Source organism: Bombus pascuorum, chromosome 5 (genome assembly GCF_905332965.1).
Source record: "Bombus pascuorum chromosome 5, iyBomPasc1.1, whole genome shotgun sequence".
In the NCBI taxonomy this organism is placed as follows: Eukaryota; Metazoa; Arthropoda; class Insecta; order Hymenoptera; family Apidae; genus Bombus; species Bombus pascuorum.
This window is the reverse complement of record NC_083492.1, coordinates 201,725-219,215: the sequence shown is the minus strand read 5'-3', so window position 1 is coordinate 219,215 and position 17,491 is coordinate 201,725.

Below are 17,491 nucleotides of genomic sequence, written 5' to 3'. Positions count from 1 at the left end.
ACACTCGCGTGAACTTCCGAATGTTTTCGCGACTATTTAATACTGCGAGAGCGCTTTGTCAGTTAAAATGCTATGGTGATGAATAGCTGAATATTTTCCATTTCGAGGTACCGTTTTTTTTTTTTTTTTTTTTTGTGATACAAACGTGATACAATACGTCGAGCGTTAAAAGTTAAAACCGAACGTGTTTCTCCGCTACAACTAATCGTAGGTTGAATTCTGTCGCGCTCGAGCTACGACGTAATTGCTGCTAAGTGGTCATTATTCGAAGGGGAAGGAAACAGAAAGATAGCGTTAGAAATCAAGATATATATGAACGGAAAATACGATACGTGAAGAAGCTATGCAAACTAGAGGGACGTGGAAGAAACTTTTGAAAAGAGAGGACGATGGTGGAAATCAGCTGAAAGTGATTTATTACGATGTCCCGTATGTTAGAATTTGAAAAATTTCAAGTTTCAACAACACTAGGTTCTTTACGATATTTGACAATATTTGGCTGTATAACCGAAGAGATTGCGTGTGTTCGCCGTAACGAATCAAGAAACAGCAGCAGAGTATTGCATACTTGACACGCTTATCTTCGAATTTCCTTCGAACTGAAAGTTTTTTAGAGTTTAAGAACGATGTTTTCTTCTAAATAAAATATTTCATCGCGAGTAAAACGAACGTGCGGTTCCTACGGGAACAAACATATTTGTGTTAGAAATTGAAATTGCCTTTGAAAAAGTCGTCGGACCTTCTCTATAGTGTTTATTCGTTACATTTAAATATCGAAATAAAGGATAAAGAAAGCAGTACTGATTTTTACGATAATCGAATAAAACGATCGATTATTTTTACTCCGAACAAGTTGTCGCGTAAAACCGGTACCTATTCTATAAGATGATTATGAAATGAGAAAATGTGTGGCAGAAAGGGACGTGTAAGCTACTCTAGCCCGCTGTGGGGTAGGTTATTATACAGTGTAAGTGTAAGTGGTCTGGAGTCTAGATTCTAGATGAATAGTGCAGATGGGGACAAAGCCGCGCGGAGAACCTGAACCGTGAACGGCAGTGGTTTTATCATATATCTCTATTATACACCTGTTTATCATACCTATACACGGAGGATTTCGGAGAAATTAATTTTTGAAATACGTTATGTAGTTATACAGTCACTTGGATGTAAGATGTCGAGTGATTTTATAATTTCTCAAGCGTTATAGCAAAGTTATATTAAAAATCATAATCAATTAGTGGAAAATATTATGCAATTATGGATCTCAAGATGTAAAGAGACGAAATACGTTAGCGAGTCTACATCCGTTCATAATCAGACAGGTACAGCTGTGTAACGCAACAACGAGAGCAACAGCTTCAACAATTCCTTAATTAATAAACTAAATATTATGGCTCGTACAAGTTGTAATAATTTACGGGTCGTAATAATCGCATTTGTGCAAATCTCATTACGAACAGGCTTTATAATGCGAATGGCAAGCTCTCGTTATTTTTAAGGATCATTACTGCATGAATCGTCGAATTGTCGATTTTGTGATGAAATAACGGGCCGCGCTGCTAAAAATTACATTACCAGCATGAAAATAATCTTTCGATAATCCTAATCAGCGATCGAATCGATCTACATGTTCTTCTAGATTCTAAACGTCACGATTTTAAAACAACCGCAAATTGCGAAGAAAATGTTTAAAGACGTTCGAAGATTTTGTTCGTAAGTAAAATTTGCAAAATACGAATATCATTATTCATACTGTGTTGCTTGCAAGAATATTTTCGAGAATGTAGCAGAAAAAAATATAGAGATCCAATGTTCGTTTGCTTTTCTATGATATTCTTATACATTAATTGTAATATGTGTAAACTAGAAAAATTGTATCGCTGAAATTTTTACTAATTTTAATCCACGTCGTACTTCAACTGGTAGTTGAAATTGCAAAACAACCAAGCACGGCCATCTTTACAAGCGGATGATAGCAGCGGAAAGCAATTAAGGATTATAATCCGGCGAATTACTCCGTAGAAGACATTGCCACCGAAATTTCGGACGATAACATTTCATTAGCACTTTGTGTATAATAGGGCATCATATATATTACGCGCGTTTACGACACAACAGAAACACTTGAGTATTTTCCCGCGTTCTACAAGTTTCCTACCGCTAGCACGTCATCCCATCTGCATATCTCTCGATCCACTGCATATTTGCAACGTTCAAATTTGCATTAATTATTGTTGAAAGCTGGCTTCCTTAATTATTTGCAAATAGAGATCTATCAATTACAATGAATTTATTGGTCTCTCAACACAGATCTACTCGATCTACTCGGAATAATTTAGAATTACGAAGCAATCGAACGATACGCGTTACATGTACGTGTCAACGTCATCGCGTCGTTTATTCCAATCAAAATTTAATCATCTTATATCAGGATCGCGAAATGTATTTTCCTGTTCAAACAGAAATAATTTGAGTTACGTGTAGCTGTAGTAAGTACCTATTCCATTTAAAACAGAGGATATTTATTTGTTTATTATAATACTTAAACGATATATGTGATGTATAGATTCTACGATTGTAGATCGTCGACGTTGTAGATTACACGGTAACTTTGACAAAAGTAATTGTTGTTACACGTATCCCAATAGAATAATTTGTAGAATGGATTTATCGTCACTAAAACGATATCCGATGTTTATTACGAATCACCTTGTAGACGGTTGAAAATATCTACGTAGTATCTCGCGTAATCAACGTGCAAAGTGGTTTATCTAAATGTTTCTCTTGCATCAGAGCCAATTCTCCATCGGGCGTATCAATTCGTAGTATGGTTTGTCGATTCCAAATTCATATCGATCTCGAATTCAACGATAATCGTTATTGGAATACCTAATTATTGTTCGTATCTGTATAGTAGTAGCGAGGAAGCAACATGCGTCTCGCTGTTTAACGCTATTTCCAATGCCTATTCTCTATGTACTAGACGTACTAGACGTATGTGCAAACTTGTTTATTAAACTAACATGTTAGAAGCTTACAGGTGTACGGTCGGGCCAGTTGATCATTGAATTGTCCGCCATAGAACGAACTACGCCAATAAATAATGTATATTCTATATCATTCTTATACGATGCCTAATGATTAACAAGGACAAACTTCCTATATACGTAATATCATCGTGAAATCATAACACACGCGTTTTTCTTGCTATTTCTTTTTTTTCTTTCTTCTTTTTTCTTTTTTATACAATATGTGTATACGTACGTATAATACTACGTATTACGAGAATTTTAGGAATATTCTTGAAATATTTTTTTTATTCGTTAATTTAAAAATAGCAGCCAGGAAACTGGTCTGAGAGCAGAGTGCCAAAGTAATACATATAACATGGCAATGGTAAAGTAATGTACATTTTTAAAGTTTATCACACAATTAAAGTTTCATCGGTGTAGCCTTTTCTATTAATGTTCTATGTAAAATTATTCAACGAGGATGTTTTCGCACGTTAGTTTAGCTTATTTGCAATATATTATCTCGATTTATTTGTACCGTCTAACAGAATTATTTATCAAGTACTTCAGGTTACGGCGACGCATAATTATTTTACGACAACGATTCGATCAAGTTGAAGAATACCGCGTTATCGTCGATCATCCGGCGGGCGTTACGTGAATTGTTCCAATTGCTTGACAAAATCTGATTTAGAAAGTAGAAGCATCGACGCGACGCGGACGATTGGCTGTCCACGTTCTAGCGTTACGACTGGATAAAATCCAGTAGGACGTGTATCGCACTTATAGCCAATTACATCGCGTCAAATACATTGTTCTCGACGTACATTTGCACCGTATGAATTGGTAATTATGTAATCGAGTAGAATAAAGCACCGGTATATGTAACGATATAGTACAAGATCGGTTAATAATATAACTTGATTTTCAATTGATAAAAGCATTGTTAGCTGATATATATTGAAACGAAATCATGTATAACGTATAGTGTGTAGCGTGCATTGAACGCTGGAAGCTGGCTTAGCTATCGCATACGGTGATACGTATAGTTTCGGTGCATATCAAAGTAATTGAAAACGTGTTCGTCGAATATACCAAATTCTTCGTTACGCGATATAATCGTATTTAAAATAAGGTTGCAGAAGAAAATTAGTCTTACGTTTAGCTGTTCTTAAACTGATCGTCGGCTAGCATTTCTCAGAGTCTTAGATTGAAAATAATCAGAGAAAATGGAGCACGACGTTGCCCCGCTCTTTCTTACTTGTCGTTATTGGAACATCTCACAGCGAAAGACCAGTCTGTTTAATGTAACCGACTCGAGGAATCAAGACACGTAGAATTCGTAGATGATGGTAAATCGTTGTTACGTCTGTCTATCGGTAGACGCGTTAAACGAATACGACCGAAGCACCGAGTGATAGATCGGTTATCACTGTCGCGATGCTCGTTGCACGAAACAATTGACAGGTGGCTAAGGGAAATCGGTCTTGCGAGCTTGAGAAATTATACGCGCAAGGGACGAAGATGGTTGTCCGACGAAGGTCGGAGGTCGCGAAATACTGCTCGGAAGGAGAAGAAAAGTAGAGGAAAGGTGGTAGACACGAGAACTGCTAGTTCGAAGGGATGAGGTGAGTCAAACGGAGAGTTGAAAAATTACCAGCGGAGACGGGCAGCGTATTTCCCTCGCTGACTTCCCCCAGCCATGAGAAACGAGTGCAGCGGAGAAAGGTTTCGCGCTAGGGAAGAGGAACAGAAAGAGAGGGAGAGAAAAGTCTGTGAAAAAGACTGGAACGACGTCGAGGCCAAGTCTGCGGTCTCTTGCCACATTTTTTCCGTTTAAAGTAATTTTTCTGCCCCTTTGGCCCACCTAAACCTTTCCGTTTCTCTGTTTCTGCCACAGTTATCGTTCCAGTATTTCGTCTGTTACCGGATTTCGCGATAATTGTTTAAGATTTCATCCCCTTTCCTTCTTCTCTTTCCTTTTAGACCAGAGAACGACGTTTATTTCCTTAATCTGGTCGATTAATTACATTTATTCACCTTCTTTATCATCCCTAACAAATCGCGATTGCCATCCGACAGTAACGATAATCGTCTGTTGGTGGAAATTTATCCCTTTCTTCTCGTAATTTTAATAAATTTTTCTTGTTCGTTCGTTTTCAGTTGATTTATAAATTTGACGGTAATTTTATTTTACCACGCGTTTATCGGTAATTAACTATTCTAACACTGATATTTCTTGCTTAGAGTCAGTTCGATCGTTTGTACAGAACGTTTGCAGTTATGGGACGAACAAGGTTACGTTATCGTATGTAAAATTAATGTTTCACAGGATCCCTGGCAAATTTAAAATGAAAGCTCCGGAATAAAACACGGCGTTTCTAACTAGCCTATTGGTCCCGTCGAGTATTTTCCTCGTCACGTTTCCTCGTCATCCAGCTCAATGGATGACCATTTTTCTTTAAACTCTTTGCTATTCGGTGGACGCTTTACAAGGAATACAAATGATCGTGACATTCAAGCCGTACAAATAGGTACCGCTACACAGTGGAATCTTTTGAATAAGTTAGCAAGGAAATTTTATCGTTACGTTATACGACGGGTCTCATAATTGTTATCTTTTCTTACATCGCGATATTTTCTAGCAAATATTTCGTTGAAATTCGGCACGGTTGTTTCAAGCAAATACAATATCTTGGTAAATATCTCTGATGTATCGCGCGATGAGACGTTTTATTTGCCGCATATAACTTTACGATAGCTTTAAGAACTTCGTTACAAGCTATTTGCGTATATGTGCGTATCGGATACACGATTGCCCGCTGTAATTGTCGAGTCGAGTGTTAACAACCGAAGGATTAAATCCAGGAGTAAACAGTTTCTTAACGTTCTCCTAACAGTTCTCTATGAATTATCGACTGTACGGTTAAAAAGTCAATTGAAAAAATATCAATTGCAGATGACACGGCAAAAAATTAACGAGCGGTGGATTTTCTGCCTACCGAGTTCTTCCGCCAAGAAAGAGAAAAAACGGAGGATAGGTGAAGAGTGCGGGAAATTATTAAAGGTGGGGGATGGTTGAAGGCAATGCTGGTAGGTCGTTAGCGTTAATGAATAAGTAAGGTTAATTTGCGAATGGGTTTCACACTACGCGCTGCTTCGCCCGTTTGCACCCGAGGGCATCCATTTCATTATCGAGTCTAGAGCACCCCTCGATCCACCCCCTCTTTCTCATTGCCGGCCACCCACCATCTCGTGATCGCGTCTCAGCCCCTTCGTTTACAACCTCTTACATCTTCTAATTCAAGTTGCCGAGACCAAGCGTCTGCTTTTTACAAAATAAAAAAAAAAAAAAGAAAATAAAAGAAGAAAGAAAAAAAGGCGGGGGTTAATCCGTCGGTTGACGCGCGCACTTGTCATTTGCTAGCGAGCGTCTGTCTTTGCACGAAGATGGAATCAACTGTTACGAATGCTGCTCGTTTGTGGATGTTTAGAGAGCTTACAGAGCGCACGGTGTATCAGGGAAAAGAATACCCGGTAATGGTTGCATTATTCAGTCGGATTCGACGAGAAAAGTACACAGTAACAGCGACGAAGTGAAATGGAAACGTCTGAAAAGGAACTTTAAAAGAATTTTTAAAGCGGAACGTATACCAACTCTGACAGTGGATACAACCTATAAGTTAATATCCGTTTTACTTGCTTTGCTACTTTTACCGAGTCTTCTTAAGTATTTTCGTCAAAAATCATTCGAGAATAATATCTTTATCAATAGCATTTACGGAAAAGCGAACGTTACGAACGTTACGAGAAGAAATTCGATCGAATCTATATAATCGTTTAGTCTGAAAGATTAATTAAAATTAACTTTATTCTCTGGAAATTATACCCTCGATTCGAAATTCATCAATTTGGCGTTACGGTAACGTAGTGGCAAGATGTCAAATATTAAAACGTTTATTTTAAGGCTATAATTCGTCGTTCGATCGACGATATTTCTCTTGTCTTTGTCATCGATAATAATTCGGATTGTTATTTAGATAGAACAGTAATAAAACATTTGCTGGGATTGTGATCGTGATTGCGATCGGAACGTAACAAAACGTGTGACAAAACGTGAAACGAAAATATTTAATGTATATCTGGAACACGATGCAAAATGTAAAGCTTGGATACCAAGCATCACTTGCTGTCGACTGAAATTTCGCGATGCGGATAATTCGAAGCCAGAGTTGTACTTCCACCTCAAACGGTGCTTAAGTACAGAGTGCAGCAAATTAGTGGCAGAGGATTGAGGTTTTACAAGTTACATAATTAGATTAATGTTTTCCAAATGTTCTCTGTCATATTCTCGTCCGTAGTGAAGTTTACAACGTTCTGTAACGACCGATACAAAAATTATGGTACGTAAAATTGTATTGGCAAATTATAATTTACAACTCGGAACGATAGAAAAAGAAATGTATTCGTTTAATTTCAATCGATTTCTTCTATAAGTTAAGAAATACGAGACGCCTATCTAATCCAATAAATATCGTTCATCGAAACAACTTCACCCCGTATGAACATGGATGTAAGACTGTAAAACTCGGTCGAGACTTTTCTGCATAAGATACGCGACAGCTTAACTTTGACATCGAGCTAAAAAATATTGGGAAATTTGATACGAACAAAAAAGACTCTCTTTTATTTTCTTCCCTTGTTTTCACGTTATTATCGATTTTAGAATTTTCGAATTATAAATTTGTGAAAAAGCTACTTGATACAGAGTACATATCGTTGCAATTATCTATGCTAATGATATGGCTGTTGAAAACATACGGCGCAGGCATCCCAGTGTCTATACTTTTCTATTACATAGAATACGAGTAAGAAACATTCTGCGTATGCGTAAAGCATTGTCAGGATATTACATACGAAAGTGAATGAAACCTGTGGTGTGTATCCTATTCTATATGTTGTATATGTTGCCTGGCAGATTATTACTAACAACAACAACAACAACAACAACAACAGAAATAACAATAATAATAACAACGCCGGTTATTATAAAATTTAGCATACATAATATGTTCGATGTGTGTATATTGAACATTTGAACAACAGTTTGATCAATGTAGAAGTAAAGGATGGGAAAAAGTAAAACGTAGAAAAACGTGTGTGATAGATTTCAGAGAATCGTTGTTAACTGGTTCTTTTTCTTTTTTTTTTTTTCTACAGAAATAAAAAGGACTTTTAGTATATAAACGTTTAATTAACGCACATGTTGGTAGTAACACGTTGGCTTTGCTGACGAGGTTTCCTAGTTAAAAAGGAGTTGCGAATGGCACGATAAAGCGAATCAAACGAAATTCAGAAACTGGTTTCAACAAATTTTCTATAAAATTACGAAAATGAACTTGAAGATTTTCGACAGAAATGCCAGATAATAACAGTGGATAATACTTTGTATCGCCCAAAAAGAGGACGGAGACAATAGCGAATTGCACTACAAGAGCAAAGCCATCCGTTTTTTGGAAATAGTAACGTAAAAAAGTATGCTACGCCTACATATGTGACGGATGATTAAACTTCTTCCCAACCTAACCCAAACTCAAATTAAATAAAAACGATAGGCGAGAATGAATGATCATGTTGCGAAACAAGATCGTTCGAAGTAATCGAACCATTACCGGAAGAATTTGAAAAAGTATAGGTAAATCATAAATGATGTTGGAAGTTGGAAAATATGCTTTTGTACCTAGATTTAAATGAAAAATAATTAAATTAATAAAATTTTAAATAAAAATACATTTCTATTTTACGTAAAACGACAACTCGTGAATAGGTAGCGTTATGGATCCATTAACATCTATTTAATCCGAAACTTTCGACGTCGCATCGTGTCAGCTGGACAATACTGTACCGGTATTTGTTCAGGATCGATGGATTTTATCCTTATTCGATGGCAATCGCGTACGTTCATTTATTATTTATAGCTATCGAATCGACTCATTGATTTCGTTACGTTCGATCGTTCGATAAAAATCAAGCACCGCTAATCCAGTAGTAAGCAACAGGAATCCAAACAGCTTGACGTTTTTATTCGTACCGAAGGGAATGAACAAAAGTTATTGTTAGCTTTCACAGGACAATAATATAAAATAATATCGTGCTACAGTTTTAGATTTATTCAATCGCTACCCGATACTTTTGGATATGACATAATGTCGGTCAATGCAGTTTTCCATTCTTCTTACAGTAACAGAAAATATCACGGTACAATTATTTCGATGTTCGTTATTTCGACGTAACGATGTGTAACACTTTTGTCGTTTGCATTAAAAATTTATAATTACAAAATAGATATATAAGGTGGCACGAACATTTGACATTACTACGACGTTAATTGTTTTATTATTCGCTCATGGAAGACATACGTATAATTTAAGAAAAGAAAGTCGATACGTACCAATGTAGGACAAGAGATATAATAGATAATTTCGTAAGAAAGATTTTTTAGTTGGATAGAGATACCGATTTATGGTAACGAAAATTATGGCAACCAAGTCGTGTCAGAGCCGGCGTTACTAGGACCTAGAGATTTCAGCAAGCCGCAAATGGAATTTCCGTAGATGTAGGTGAGAGAAAGAGTTTCCAAATCGCTGAGGAATATTGGCATAGACATTAGTATCGGTAGATACACACAGAAGCTAGAGGCGTAAGTGTACTTGCACGACTATAGTTGTAACTATAGATGTAACTTTCCAACGTGTAATAGTTATGTACGAGTTCGATCATACCGACATCACGAGCCAAGTCTACATGCCGATCTTTGCTAGCAATATGCAGTCTCGCGCTTCTCTCATAAATCATTTCTCGCAATATCTATCCGACCCTTTTGGCTCTGCTATTCCTTAAAGGAGCCTGACTTCCATATCCTTTGGTTAGGGAACAAGAGACCATCTTACGCGAAAGATCAAAAACTTTCTCTCTTCAACCGCTAACCACTTTTCTCGTTATAATATCAACGGTTTATTACGATGTAACATTTCCATTTCATACAGAGTAGTTCTACCACCGTTACTTTATTTCGATACATCGTACTTAATAGGACTTTTAATTTTTTCTATTTTCTTTCTCGTGAAAAAGAGAGTTTGCAAGTGGCCGCGTACTTTTAAAATATACAGAGCATCTTTCTCAGATTTGCGTAGAAACTTTGTCAGCGTGTCGTACAGTTAAAAATGCAACGAAAATGTTGTACGGGCGCGAGTCTGCGATGGTTTATTAAAAAATTATAACAAAAATGTGGAATTTGAAAGAAATAAGTTGAAAGAAAGTCTCGTGCTTTACGGTGTTGCGTTAACGTACAAGATGAGAAAATATACCCTTTGAGATTTCTTTTTCATGAAAGTAAATACGATGTCAAGATAACTTTGGAGAATTCAAACGCATTTCTCTGTTACCTTGGAAATAATTCGAAGAAGGAATACACCTACTACTCGATACTACACTATCCAAAGTATGCATACTGATTGGTTTCCATCAAGCGCAGGAAATTTTCAATCAGCATACTTCTACGATATTGCAGACACCATCTATCGCGGAAACCTCTAGTACGCCTTGGCTAGGAGAGGATAGGTGATATAGGTTATAGATGAACACGATCGGTTATTACGTTCGGCATTCTTATTAGACAAAGTCACGGAATTTTCCTCCAAGTCTGATCCTTATGCGAGCCGTTACGCAGCGTTTCTTTTCCAAAACTCGTTGTTAACTCGTCGACGAAAATCTTAGCGTTACCGGACGAAGCGAAGGTTGCATTCATCGTCGCCAAGATTCGCATCTGTCACTTTTTGAGCCGTTAAATTACAAAAATCGTTTGAAAAGCACGTCGAGCGATAATAGTTAGCCGCACCTATTTTCACGCAGGTTTATGCGATTAATTTCACATAAATCAGCGTCTTGATACATCGCATCGTCGCGAATGAACGTAACGGGAATTTACGACCTCGTGAAATTCGAAACGACGAAATGCGACGAAACGCGGCGAAATGTACACGAGACGAAACGAAACAAAATCGATACGCGTTTCTACTACTCTGTCTGAAACGAAGCTAGAGTGGCATTTTCATTTAATCGATAAGGCATGAACGTTTCATCCGTGCTATCTTCGAAAACCTCACGAATTCCGAAATTTCTTTCTACAAATATCGCCTAAAAATTACGAAATTACGAAATTACGAAAAGGCAAAGAAATATAGTATAATCTTGTGTACACAGTGTATACTAATTTGTACACGTAGATCGCAGGTTTTAGCAATCATGGAATCCATATATAGCGATCAACGTCCGATCTATCGAAATCTTAAAGTTACTTATTGACCAACGCATTCACGCATCGTTGTATTTAACTCTTGATACATCGATCAAGTGTATTTGATAGAACGCCGATCGCATTTTCGTGCGATACATTGAAAAATGTTATGACGATTCTGCGGAAATACTGGCAGTTTTGCAATCCTGTAAACTATTATTTGTAAAAAGGAAAAAAAAAAAAGAAAAAGAAAGAAACTAGTGCAAGCGCCACACCACGTGTTCGTTGAACGTTCAATCATCCAAGATTTTCGATGCAATCTTAAACTCGGTCTCGCTACGATGTTTTGTAAAGTATGTACCTAGTCACTGAAACGCCGGATGAATTTACGCCAGAACTACAATATGTTTCGATATGTTTCTGTTTCATATTGATTTATTGAAAGATGTAAAAAATTCACGTTCCATTAGTAACCGACTCGTCGGACATTTGAAATTCTTGCTTTCATATCAGCAGCCGATCGCGATCGCGAGAGTATCTAACGTCCTTCGCTAGACCTTCGTATCGCTTGCCTTTCACGTCATATAACTTTTCTTTGTCATACGAAACGTCATAAAAGAGCGGTTCCATATCTCCGTTAAACAGCCACTTAAGCGAAATGTAATATACAAGATACTCCAACTGGGTCAAGCCATAGCTTCAAAACGACACGCGATCGATTCCATTAATGCTCGTTGAATTCCACGCAAACGTTAAATCTCTGTCGTCTTTTATCGCGTCTATCGTACAATCTTTTTTTCTAAATTCGACTTTCACGCGGCAACTTACCATACAGCAAGAGACAAAAGTGTTGGTACAGTTGGTAAGGTACAGAACTACAGGTAAGTAGGCGAGAAAACGTAGAGAAAGAATTTGACAAAGAAAAATGAAGAATATAATAAGTACGCGACGAAGCGGACGGACCAAGTTATCTGATCCGCAAATGATATAATACGATGTCAAACTAATTCGGACCATGGTGTTTTACACGGATCTCTGGACGACTTTAGAAACCAACATGGATATATAGTTTTAACGCATACACGTTCATCCAGATGTACATATTCTGTCGTGTACTGAAAATTGGAGCGATCGTTTTCTTACGTATCGCCTTCATCGACAAAAATCCTTGTCGATATCTTCCCCGCGGATCATTTTGGAAAGTATAAGGTAGTGTAAACACGCTACACGCGTCTCTTACTCTTTGCTTCAAAACGTGCATACATTTTCATAACCATGTAAGAGTTTCAAGCTAAAAATGCTATAAAATACATGTATATTGATACACGATAACATGCTATAACGAAAATGTTATACGTAACCTAAAACGGAATGGTCAGTTTAAACGGATATGGCCAGTACGCGTACGAGAAAGCTGAGATGCACAAGTTTCGATGCAAGTACGAAGCGTTCTACAATTGGCGAAGAAAAATCTAGAAACTAGCGTGCGACGGATTCTATAAGTTATCGAAATGCCACGTTTCAATGCGAATCGAATAAGAACGGCATTCCTATCGCGTCTATCCCGTTAATTATCACGATTTATGTACCATCGTGCTATGCGTATCATACATACTATATCACAAATGCCATTAATTAATTTTCAAACATACTCTGCTGACTATCACAAGTACGTTGCAGCAACAGTGATAAACGATGCACGATCTTTTGCACGAGAGAAGGTTTTCATCCATCTTTCAGGAATATTTTATTTTCGAATTTATACTCGAATTATATTTCGAAAGAAGACACAACGAAATCAGGAAGATGTTTCTTCTGTATAAAGATGCAGATTGAATACATCGAATAAAATGTTGCAGCCGAGCTTCCGTTTTTAAAGAAAATTGAATTTACAGTCCTGCGTATAAAGTTAAAGATGCACAGAAAAATACTGTTCTTTTCTTCTTGATATAGAAGTAAGCGAAACGTTTAAAATACAATTTTTTTCTATTACATACATACCGGCTTTGTTCCGTTTACCTTATTCTTGAATCGGGATATCAGCGTATTCGTACCAGTTCTATTCAGCATCGATAACAACAACAAAATTTTCCGCTATAAGCTTAGTATTTCCAAGGATCAACGATACACAGCGAATCGCTCGATCGTCCACAACTACTCAGAGAGAATTTTCTTTGATCGTTAGACACGTTAATCGTTAGTACGCGATGCCTTGGAAACGTGTGTATCTTCAAGCGCCACATCCGAACGAGCCTCGCAGGATCCTTGTTCAAATTGTTACAACGATCGAACGAGAATCATTTCGTCGTGCGAACTGCAGCAAGCGATAGATTTTCAACAGGACTTCAATTAGAAATTTCTCGTTGTTTCAACGATTTACATAAAATCTCATAACGTTATCTTTTTACGACATTTTACTGTTACTCGTTTGCGTAACCAACAGCTTAGGAAAATGGAACAGAACATCATAAAAGTATCGTCTTTGTCCTTCTGCTGTCAGCGACTTTCACAAAAGTACGCGCACTAGAGTGTAAGCATGCGATGAAGCATCGAGGCTGTTTGCTGCTGGTCCTAAATTACGTCGTAGGTTAAATCGTAGTGTGTGTACACAGTCGTCAGAGTTTTTCTTTCCTTCCAGGCAAAAGCGCAACTTCACGCGACGCCACGTGTGGAAAAGTTACTTTTCGCATCGCTCTTTTCTTCCTATATACCTATGTACGACGTATTACGAAAATATAGCTACAACACCGTACCAGAGTGTAAATCACGAAAATTTTTTTAAATCAAGTTTTCGCTTTAAAATTCATAGCCAAGAAACTACGAAACACCATAAGCAAATACGAAGGTATTAAAGAGAGAGAGAGAGAGAGGGAAAGTGTTTACGTTTTTTAGCTGCTTGCGTTTCGAAAATTATAAGATATTAATAAATCATCGATCGTACGTGACAACGATATCACAAAGATTTGATTTAATAGTATTCGTACAGCGATATTATCTCGCTTTTAATTATATCTCGATGAGAAGTAACTTGTTCCCCTCTCTGTTTCATCTCTTACGTGTCCACACGTATGATCGTAAAAGTCGATGAAATTGGCGCGCATCCGTCAAAAAATAAATTCGAACTCTCGCCTCTCGTTACAGCGAGAAAGCCTAATACTCCTTCCAATTAAATCAATCTCCTTCGTAAATGACGCTTCGAGGCACCTCATTCTCTCGTAGCCATAGCCTGTTCTATCTTCGGTCTCATCAGTGGTACGGCGCTTTCTACACCTTCATTGATTTCACCGGTCCTATCGGTAGACCATTCTCTAACATCGCAAGATTACACGTATTTCGGTGTAACCACAAGACTTGCTCAACTCCCGATAGTTAAACGAACCCTTCTCCGATGCTTCGTAACGAACGACGATAGCCAAAGATTATACTATGTTATCCGAAACACTGAAATGTGTAATCTCGCTTCTGCTCGAAACTTTGCCCAAAGTATAGCGTTCGATTCTACGTCTAATATTAAATATTACCGAACGTGAAAACGTCTCCGGCGTGCGTATTCCGTAATTGGAAACTCGTTTCGTAAGAGAGAATTTCCTTCCTTTTCCTGTACCACGGGCTTGCTAATATACGTACGTAGGTAAAAGTTATCGACGGCTGTTACGTGATAGACGTTCCTAAATTTTGTTATACACATAGTACGACAAGCAATCATTGTACGAACATATTCTACGATCACCGTACGTCGCGCTATACTCCGATGTCCGATACAGACGATTAGAGTTACTTGGATTCGGTTTTTAAAAGTTCCTATCTTTTACGCCATATACCAGAAGCTTCCTTAAAGGAAAAAGTTCACACGATTGCCAAACTTTGGTTGTTTCTGGCCAGCATAGGCAACAGCGGTTCCCATATTTCTTCCTTCCTTGAAAAGAACGTGCCACGGACAAGGGAATTAGCGCGACGCTAATTAGATACAGTGACAGGTAATTGGAATTTTTTAGAGTATCAGCCGGTCAACGTCTATCTAACTTGGGTTGCTTTTCTACGATCACTGCTAGAAGTTTGAGCGACATCGTTATACTTATACCGTACGATTCTTGCAACTACTTGAGAAACCTTTGTAAAACTGAAATCGTTCGCTTGCAACAATCTTGCGATACTGTTTCACGTGTTCCGCTATCGCTGCTTTAAAACTTCAAATATCATATAAATTTTAGATGCCACGTCGACTGTACGTCTGGTTTCATCATATCTCATTTGGGAATTCAGCTTTTATCGGCGCGTAATATTCTTTTTGCTTCGCTTTTCATTCTGTGCCACATTTTATTAGCTTATGTTTCGTTTAAACTATCACGTTAAAGTTTCGTGGAAAGCATCGAACGCTTTATCCGACTCGTGTAGGAACTGTCCACATCTAAACTTTATCTGCGATCACGCATCGCGTAGAAATGCAATTTACATACCTACGTACGTACATGCATACATACCTCGTACGATGGATATTCATCGTTCCTTGTTTGTCTTCTTGTTACATAGAATTGCGATTGACTTTTCGCGCAAGCGTTAATCTTCAGCCGAGTAAATAAGTAAAAGCATTTTGTGTCTCTTTATAATTACGACGCATTTTTACTTTATATATGATTGTGAAAACCGTGTTTGTACAACCACGTTTCAGCAAACACGTTGGAAGATTATGATCTTTTCTCCTGCGTTTTATATCTCATTGTACCACGGCAAAGATACTGATCAATAAATCGGATACGTGAAACACAATTTAAATATATTACGACACGTCGTTTTTGCACGTGTCACTTACATATATGTACGTATCTACTTTCATATAGAGAGACATCGCTGACGTTCAAAAGTTCGAAATACCTTACATTGGAAAGAATTATATCTTTCACGTCCTGCCATATTATCAGGAATAAAGAAAATATTCAAGGGTTAATCATATGGGTTAAAAATGCTAAAAAAAAGAAAAAATAAAAGAAAAAAGAAAAACCAAAACTAAAACTTTAGCTGTTGAACAACATTTGTACCGGCTAATGCGTTATTAGCAAATATTTTGACGTGTATACTACGTTTTTATACGTCAGAACATTGCGTTACTTCGTTGATACGCGTCGTTGAAACTGAAAATCGGGTAAAAGCTCCCCTTTAAAATTTTGCCATATTTGACGTGACCTGGTAGAGTACATTGATGTAAAGACCTATGTACACCTACACCAACGTATTACATATGTATTTTTCGCATTTCAAAGTGTCGTTGATCTCTACCGATACAAATCTCGTATTAATTTATTCAACTTTCTCGGCAATAAAATATTAATCGAATAAAAGTAGTTTACCTCGATACAAAAGATAAACCATATAAAAAGAAAAAAAATATATGTATATGTATATATATTTCCTCCTTTTATTCCGTTCATGTTTCAATAACAAGTCTGTTAAAACTACGAACATGCGAATAGGATACTTGTAGATTCCGTTTGTTTCGCGTTGCGTTTCATATTATTTCAATATGATGTAATAGATGCAGTACATTTTATGGTATGCAAAACTTCTTATTTATTATAATAAAACGTTGTCCTGGAAGATCATAATGATAAATTGATTTCGAATGAAATAGGATGGAACGCGGATATCCCAATGGCCCTTCAACATATTAGACTGCTTTCAAACTCTATGCATCCTTAAGGCCTTCAGGAATTATTCCGTACTTGACGACTTCTCCTCAATCCCGTCCTTGGCATCCAATCTCGAGAGGAAGATTCGATGAATCGATCTCTTATATAAAAGAGTACGTGCGCTATTCTGGAAAACGAATCGATGAATTTCTTATCTCTACATTTTAGAAGATGCAAATAAATACTACAGCTGGTTGATTTTATTCCAACCGAAGGTATGTATATCGTTATAGTAAGAAATTTGCATATTCTCTGTAAGAAAAAAAATTCATCGTTACATCGCAAATACGTATCTACCGAATTATAAAATCAATTAATATCGCTGTACTCGTACTCGTAAACATTCTCGTCTCAAGATTATGTTACTTTGAGTTAATTTTCATTCGGTTTCGATGGTCCTATCTCAAGCTTTTTACCGTGCAATCTCGTTTAAAACAAAATTTAAAATTATATTTCATCGTATATTAAAGTATCCCGTTTTAAAATTAGATACGCCTACG